The sequence below is a fragment of the Ursus arctos genome, unplaced genomic scaffold (genome assembly GCF_023065955.2).
Source record: "Ursus arctos isolate Adak ecotype North America unplaced genomic scaffold, UrsArc2.0 scaffold_36, whole genome shotgun sequence".
NCBI classification, from domain to species: Eukaryota; Metazoa; Chordata; class Mammalia; order Carnivora; family Ursidae; genus Ursus; species Ursus arctos.
In genome coordinates this window covers 26,984,508-26,993,266 of record NW_026623050.1, presented here as the reverse complement: position 1 = coordinate 26,993,266, position 8,759 = coordinate 26,984,508, and positions in this window count along the sequence as shown.

Sequence of the window (8,759 nt, the reverse complement as noted above, 5' to 3'; positions counted from 1 at the left end):
AAACAAAAGATAAAATGAACTTGTGGGACTTCGTCAAGATAAAAAGCTTCTGCACAGCCAAGGAAATAGTCAAAAAAACTAAGAGAAAGCCCACGGAACTGTAGAATATATTTGCAAATGATGCTACAGATAAAAGACTAGTATCCAAGATCTACAAAGAACTTCTCAAACTCAATATGCAAGAAACAATAAACAAATCATAAAATGGGCAGAAGATATGAACAGACACTTTTCCAACAATGACATACAAATGGCTAACAGACACATGAAAAAATGTTCAAAATCATTAGCTATCAGGGAAATTCAAATCAAAACCACACTAAGATACCACCTTACGCCAGTTAGAATGGCAACAATTGACAAGGCAAGAAACAACAATTGCTGGAGAGGATGTGGAGAAAGAGGATCCCTCCTACATTGTTGGTGGGAATGCAAGTTGGTACAGCCACTCTGGAAAACAGTGTGGAGGTCCCTTAACAAGTTATAAATTGAGCTACCCTATGACCCAGCCATTGCAATACTGGGTATTTACCCCAAAGATACAGACGTAGTGCAGAGAAGGGCCATATGCACCCCAATGTTCATAGCAGGTTTGTCCACAACAGCCAAATCGTGGAAGGAGCCGAGATGCCCTTCAACAGATGACTGGATTAAGAAGTTGTGGTCCATATATACAATGGGATATTACTCAGCTATCAGAAAGAACGAGTTCTCAACATTTGCTGCAACATGGACGGCACTGGAGGAGATAATGCTAAGTGAAATAAGTCAAGCAGAGAAAGACAATTATCATATGATTTCTCTCATCTATGGAACATAAGAACTGGGAAGATCGGTAGGGGAAGAAAGGGATAAAGAAAGGGGGGGTAATCAGATGGTGGAATGAAACATGAGAGACTATGGACTCTGAGAAACAAACTGAGGGCTTCAGAGGGGAGGGGGTGGGGGAATGGGATAGGCTGGTGATGGGTAGTAAGGAGGGCACATATTGCATGGTACACTGGGTGTTATACGTAACTAATGAATCATCAAACTTTACATCAGAAACTAGGGATGTACTGTATGGTGACTAACATAATATAATAAAAAAATTAAAAATAAATAAATAAGAGAATACTATGAAAAATTATATGCCGACAAACTGGACAACCTAGAAGAAATGGATAATTTCCTAGAAATATATAATATTCTAAAACTGAACAGGAGTAAATAGAAAATCCGAACAGACTGATTAGAAGAGAAGTAACAAACCGGAATTGGTAATTCAAAAAATAAAAGTCCAGGACCAGATTTATTCACAGGTGAATTCTACCAGACATTTAAAGAAAAGTTAATACCTATTCTCCACAAACTAGCACAAAAAGTAGAAGAGGAAGAAAAGCTTCCAAATATGTTTTACAAGGCCAGCACTACACTAATACCAAAAACAGACAAAGACACCACAAAAAAAGAAAACTACAGGCCAATATCTCTGATGAACACAGATGCGAAAATATTCAACAAAATATTAGCAAACCACGTCCAACAATACAAAAAGATCATTCACCATAGTTGGGTGGGATTTATTCCTTGGATGCAAGGATGGTTCAATATTCACAAATCAATCAGTATCATATGCCATATCAACAAAATAAAGGATAAAAATCAGATAATCATCACAATAAATGCAGAAAAATCATTTGCCAAGACTCAACATCCATTCTTGATGAAAACTCTCAGCAAAATGGGGTTAGAGAGAACATACATCAATAAAGGCCATATAGGACAAACCCACAGCTAACATCATACTGAATGGTGAAAAACTGAGAGCTTTCCCTTTAAGGTCAGAACAAGAGAAAGATGTCTACTCTCATCACTTTTATTCAATATAGTACTAGAAGTCCTAGTCACAGCAACCAGACAAGAAAAAGAAATAAGAAGCATCCATATTGGTAAAGAAGAGGTTAAATTGTCACTATTTGCAGATAACATAATATTATTCGTAGAAAATTCTGAAGACTCTGCCAAAAAACTACTAGAAGTAATAAAAGAATTCAGTAAAGGGGCAGAATACAAAATTAATAACCAGAAATTGGTAGAATTTCTGTACACTAACAAGGAAGTTGCAGAAAGAGAATTTTAAAAAGACACCACTTAAAATTGTACCAAACAGAATAAAATACCTAGGAATTAACTTAACCAGAAGGGTGAAAGACCTGTACTCTGAAAACTATAAAACACCAATGAAATAAATTAAAGATGACACAAACAAGTGCTCATGGATTGGAAGAATTAATATTATCAAAATGTCCATAGTACCCAAAGCAAGCTACAAATTCAATGCAATCCCTATTAAAATACCAACAGTACTCTTCACAAAACTAGAACAAATAATACTAAAATCTTCATGGAACCACAGAAGACCCTGAATAGCCAAAGCAATCCTGACAAAGAAGAACAAAGCGGAAGCATCACAATTTCAGATTTCAAGATATACTACAAAACTACAGTAATCAAAACAGTATAATAGTTACACAAAACAGACATATAGGTTAACAGAACAGAATAGAGATTCCAGAATTAAGCCCACATTTATATGGTTAATTATGTCCTCTATGACAAAGGAGGCAAGAATATACAATGGGAAAAAGACAATCTTTTCAATAAATGGTGCTGGGAAAACTGGACAGCTACATGCAAAAGAATGAAACTAAACTACTTTCTAACATCAGAAACAAAAATAAACTCAAAGTGGATTAAAGACCTAAATATGAGACCTGAAATCATAAAAATCCTAAGAGAGCACAGGCAGGAATTTCTCTGACATCAATCATAGCAACATTTTTCTAGGTATGTCTCTTAGGGCAAGGGAAACAAAAGAAAATAAAAACCTTTTGCACAGCAAAGAAAACCATTAACAAAAAAGACAGTCTATTGAAGATTTTTGCAAATGACATATCTGATAAACGCTTGGTATCCAAAATATGTAACTTATACAACTCAACACCAAAATACAAATAATCCAATTAAAAAATAGACAGAGGGCCTGAATAACTTTCCAAAGAAGATATAGAGATGGCCCTCAGATACATGAAAAGGTGCTCCATCACCCACCATCAGGCAAATGCAAACCAGAACCACAACAGGATATCATCTCACACCTGTCAGAATGGCTACAATCAAGAAGACAAGAAACAAGTGTTGGCGAGGACGTGGAGGAGGAGGAACCCTGTGCACTGCTGGTGGGAACGCAAACTGGTGCAGCCACTGTGGAAGACAGTATGGAGGTTCCTCAAAAAATTAAAGATAGAACTACCCTATGATCCAATAATTCCACTACTGGGTATTCAGTGAAACAGGGAAAACAAAAACACTAACTCAAAAAGATGTATGCACCCCTATGTTTATTGCAGCTTAATTATTTACAATAGCCAAGACATGGAAGCAACAACTAATTATCCATCGATAGACAAGTGGTAAGGAAAATGTGGTGTGCGTGTTTATAAATAAGAAAAATGGAATATTACACAGCCATAAAAAAGGATGAGCTCATACCATTTGAGACAGCATGGTGGACTTAGAGGGTATTATGCTAAGTGAAATAAGTCCCACTGAGAAAGACAAAGATCATATGATTCCACTCATAAGTGGAAACTAAAAAAAAAAAAAAAAGACCAAATGAATAAACAAAAAGTAGATTCAGGACTGATGGCTGCCAGAGGGGAAGAGGGGCAAAGTGGGTGAAGGGGAGTAGTAGATACAGGACTCCAGTATTGGAATGAGTAAGTGCTGGCGATCAAAGGCACAGCATAAGGACTGCAGTCAATGATACTGTAATAGCACTGTGAGGGGACAGGCAGTAGCTATACTTGCACTGAACATAGAATGTACATATTTGTCAAATCATGACGTTGTACACCTGAAACTAACCTAACATTGTGTGTCAACTATGCTAAACAAAAACAAAAACCCTTTAACGTGTAAAAACCTCAGTACCTGCAAAGCATACCAAAGCAAAGTGCCGTAAGACAAGGTGTGCCTGGACTGAAGCTGGGCCCTGCAGTAGTTCTGGTGTCGGGAATGTGCACAAAGAGCTCTAGATACAAAAGGGAGGGGGCAGTTGTTTCTGGCTCTGTGTGTGGCATGGGAAAGATAAATGCCAATACTTATTCCATCGAGACTTCCTCTAAATCTTCATTCTGTGCCTCCCTCCTCTTTTTCTTTGGCAAAAGTCCCTGCTTTTTGACAGAGCATCATAATTGCTGGAATGATTCTTGGCCTCACAATTCTTTGACATGCATTAGACTTGGAGGACTCATAGGAAAATGAGGTCATTTTTGCAAAATCCTTGTAATGATTGAAATGTGTGCTTTCTAAGGGGGGCAGCAGGCGGGAGTGGGCGAGGGGAATCACCTGAGAGGTAAGCACATAGGACCGGAGCATCCAGGCTAGGAACCTCTCCCCCTTCGGGCAGGTGTGATGGACAGAGGTCTTTGATGCCTGTGGATGGGTTTCAGGCCACTGATAGGAAGACTTTGCTCCTCCATGCTGGGAGAATGTCTGGGCCAGCCTGCTCTTCCCAGCTGCTTTGCCCATAGAATCTGAGCCAGTTTATTTCAGAAAGGCATTTAATGCTGAAGGACTGCTCTCCTGGGGCTCACACATACCTGGGAGCGAACCAGGCCAGTCCACCCCCAGCGAGGGGGGCCTTGGTTAGAGCAGTCAGAGTTGTCCCCAGTAACATGAGCCGTCTGGGGAATAAGCTGGAGAGAGCCTTTCGCATCCTGCCCTCTGGACTCGCCAACTCACATTCTCGAAGGGCAGCAGACTAACGGCTGTAGCTTCTCTCCCTACCCCCTGAGATCTTTGGGCCTTCTTTTGCCAGCAACGCCTTTGAGAAGTAGGTTTCTGCGGCACTACAGAATTGTCTGTCCTTATACAACACACTGCTTCCTGATTAAAAAGAAAGAAAAGTTTCTCCAGGTTCGAATTCTTCTCTATCTGAAGCCTTTCTTTCTGCTGCTCTTTTTAGAAGGAGCCCCCATGGGTCTCCACGGGGGTGTGCCGGGAGTTCAGGGGTGGTGTTTGCTGTGAGAAAGCAAAAGGGAGACCTCTTTTTGGTCTGTTCAAAGCTTATCTGTTGCAGAGGCACAGAGGTCTGTCTGACCAGGTGAAAACAGAGACAAGAGGGCGTGGGGCAAAGTGTGGAGTGGGAAGGATGGACAACCAGTGTCTGATTTCAATTCTTCCTCTCGGGTGTAACAGCTCCGGGTCCTTGGCCAGATCATGTCATTTCTCTGCTTTAGCTTATCTGTTAACATGGGGTTGATGTCTCCCTATCCCTTGAGGTTAAGGTGAGTTAAAGTACCCCGGGCACTTTGAAAGCTCAAATTGTAGTACGACTATTGTTATTTTGCTGAATAGTCAATGTTGGATAATTCTCGTGAATCCTTATGCTGTTCAACATGGTACGTGTGAAAAGCCCAATAACTGCATCCTACTAACGTGTATTAAAAACCTATGATGTGCAGGACGTATGTTGGCCATTATAATGGCTCAAATATAAAGATGAAGATTGCATGATTTCTATTTTCAAGGTCAGTGCATTTGAAGGGCTGTGTACATAGAAGCTGACAGACTGATGGACATTTCACTTCCATCTACCTCGGGAACCCAGACTTGACATATAAAACCACACATGCGCGTGCACACACACATCCTCACTCCTTTCCTAGTTGTGACTTGTGTTCGTTGCTCTTCTGTCTGCAGCTAAGACATCCTGGGGTAAGGCACAGAGACCCCCTCGGGTTGCCGTTAGCATGACATGTGGCGGGCTGCCTCGCAGATAAAAGAGGCTTCGGTGCTGTCAACATGGGAGCCTGGAAGGGCCTTCGAGGCTTATTGTTGTGGCTTGGAGGGGAGCAGGAAGCCTGGAATCAGTTGGGCCTGTGTTACTGATGACCAGCCCTTCCAGTTACTGATTTATTATGTTTTTATCATTTATTTATTATTTATTACCTTTAGCAAGACTGAGCTTCCGATACTCTGCCTATGAAGTCTCCCCCACCTCACAGTTCTATCCTGAGAATTAAAGGAGACTCTGATGGCGTAGTGCCCCCTCCCCGGGGATCTTACCAATCTTGCTTAGAAACAGTGGAAGTCAATCATTCATTCATTCCACAAGCATTCACGGAGCACCTTCTATAGGCCAGGTACTATTCTAGCTGGAACAGAACAATGGCCAAACCAGCAAATCCCTGCTCTCCAGAAACTCGTCTTCCAGCCTTGGTGTCTCTTTAGCACGGGACTCTTCCCAAGGACACAAGGGACCTTGAAGTCACACACAGCGTACTGACTTGGACCTGTTCTTCTGACATGGCATTGTTGGCTGGGCTTTATTGTATAACCTCCGCCTTATTTTAATTGCTAGCTGACATCTGGGAAAGAATGAGGTTGTTTACATCTTAATCTACTCCCAGCGTTTGCTCGCCACAGGACACGGACGGTTGCTCTAAAGCCGCCCCCAACAGAATGCCTGTACGCGCCCCACACACAGAAGGGGCGTGTGACCTGCCAAGCGTTTCGCCAGCAGCTGCCGGCACAGGGGACTTAAGCGCTTTGCCCTCAGGTTCTTAAGGAGCTGCGCAGGGAGGCGCCTGGCCACATGCTTCACTGGGAGCCCCATGGCAGCGCTGCACCCCGAGGTGGCCCCTGGACAGGCAGCGAAGAGCTGGGTTTCCATTTGCTCCTGCAGCAGCTTTGCCTGGTGACCTTGGATCACCCTGGTTCTCTGCACTTCAGGGGCCCCATCTCCCAGTGAGACTTATCATGGGCTTTACTGACCATGGGATTTTTATGAGGACCAAAGAAAGTGACAAGAATGTTCCTTGAACACACACACACACACACACACACACACACACGCAAATGCAACATTTAACAGTAACAAAATGATATCATTTCAGGAATCTCATTGTCTATATGTTAACATCGTATTTTACTGTCTGCTCATTTTTCCCTGAACCATTATTTTTCCCTGGTAGAGAAAATGGAAACTACCTCGAGCTGCAAAGCTGTGTCTGGACAAGAATTCAGTTTTATGCATTTACGACCATAAAAACAAGGAGAGTGGAGGGTAATGAAGGATATATGGGGGGGGGAGGAGGCAGATGTACAGGTTTGCTCCGTGTAATAGACAAACCATCAGATGTCTGCCTATAAGAGACGTGAGGCCAGCCAGGCCAGAAGTCAGTCACACCTGGCCAGGATGTGTCCCCGTATTTAAAGCATCCAACCAGGAAGCCTTAGAGGATGGGGACTGTGCCTTTCATCACCCATGGCAGCCTCGGGACTAGTTCTCCTTAGCCACACAGGGCCTGCCCTCCCACTGGAGCCCAAAGGGCCACAAAGCCAGCCTGCGGTGGGCTAGGGTGGGGGCTCTGACTTCCTCTGGGGCTCCTGGTGCCCTAAAGAGAGGGCTCAGCCTAGAACATTCAACCTCAAGACAGTCCAGGCAAGGCCTCCTCTGCTGGAGGCTGGGTCAGCTTCCCACACGGGGTGCAGGTCTGGAACCTCCTGTCCCATTCCCTTCCTTCCTCTCTGTGAGGACCCGCAGAGCGAGGATCTGTGACCTGAGGGCACTGGAGAGGCAACGTGCCTGGAGCGGCAGCCAGTGTGTCACAGATGGGTAGAAAGGAGCTCATAGTACCCAGTGCATTGCACTGGGCACCTCATATTAGGGACAGAAGAAGGTAAGAGTCATGCATCCTAACATTATTGGGTTCAAATGCTGGCTCTGTGACTCACTGGCTGTGGGGCATTGAGCAAATTACTTTACCTCTCTGGGCCTGGTTTCCTCATCTAAAAACTAAGGAGGAGCAAGCATTTGAGGGTTTGGGGTTGTTGGCATCAGAAACATCTGGCATCTGGTTCACTAAAACAAAGGAGGACTTGGGGGGCTGGATGTAGGTAGGTCACAGAATGAGGGGAAGGCGTACAGAAACTCGGGCTCAGCGACCTCAGGCCCCTGAGTTACTCAGATATCCCAGAAGCTAGAACCGACCAAGGTCGCATCCAGGTTGGGGGTGGATTAGGCCCCCTCAAGAGCACAGATCTGGGAGACAGAACTGACTGAGCTTTTGGGGTCACGCAGCTGCCCTGTGGCTAAAAAAGAATACAAAACCGTCTCACCAAACTACACAAGACCAAGATTGGCCCCAGAACAGAAGAGAGTGTGAATGACTGCTGGGGCCCAAACACCACAGAAGTCCAGTGTCGAGGACGATACACCCACTGACAGGGTTGTTCTGAGGAAGACAGGAGATCAAGCAGGGAAGCACTGAGCCCAGCGCCCTGTCTGGTCCAAGGGCCAACAAGGTGTGGCTGTCCTAACACTCACCGTAACCCTCCACAACTCTGAAAGTACTTCCCCCCCTTCCCAGAAGGGAAACTAGAACTGGAGTCGTTGAAGAGCTGCCCACAGTTGCCTAAGCAACCAAGCAAGATTTTCACCCCAGCTTTGCCTCCAGAGCCAGCTACATAAACTGCAACACCTCATGCAAAATGAAAACAAGGGACCCCCCACTCAAAAAGCAGGAAAAAGTACCATTAAGGGAACTAAAATATGAAGACCTTCCTTTCTCCCAGTGTCTACCTCTTGATGGTCTTGAGGGTTTTTGTTTGGGGTATGGTTTTTTTGCTATTTAATGTCATTTTAAGTTAAGAAAGATTAAAAATCTAAATTATTTGTATTAATTTTACCGGTCTCAATGTAGTGCAAT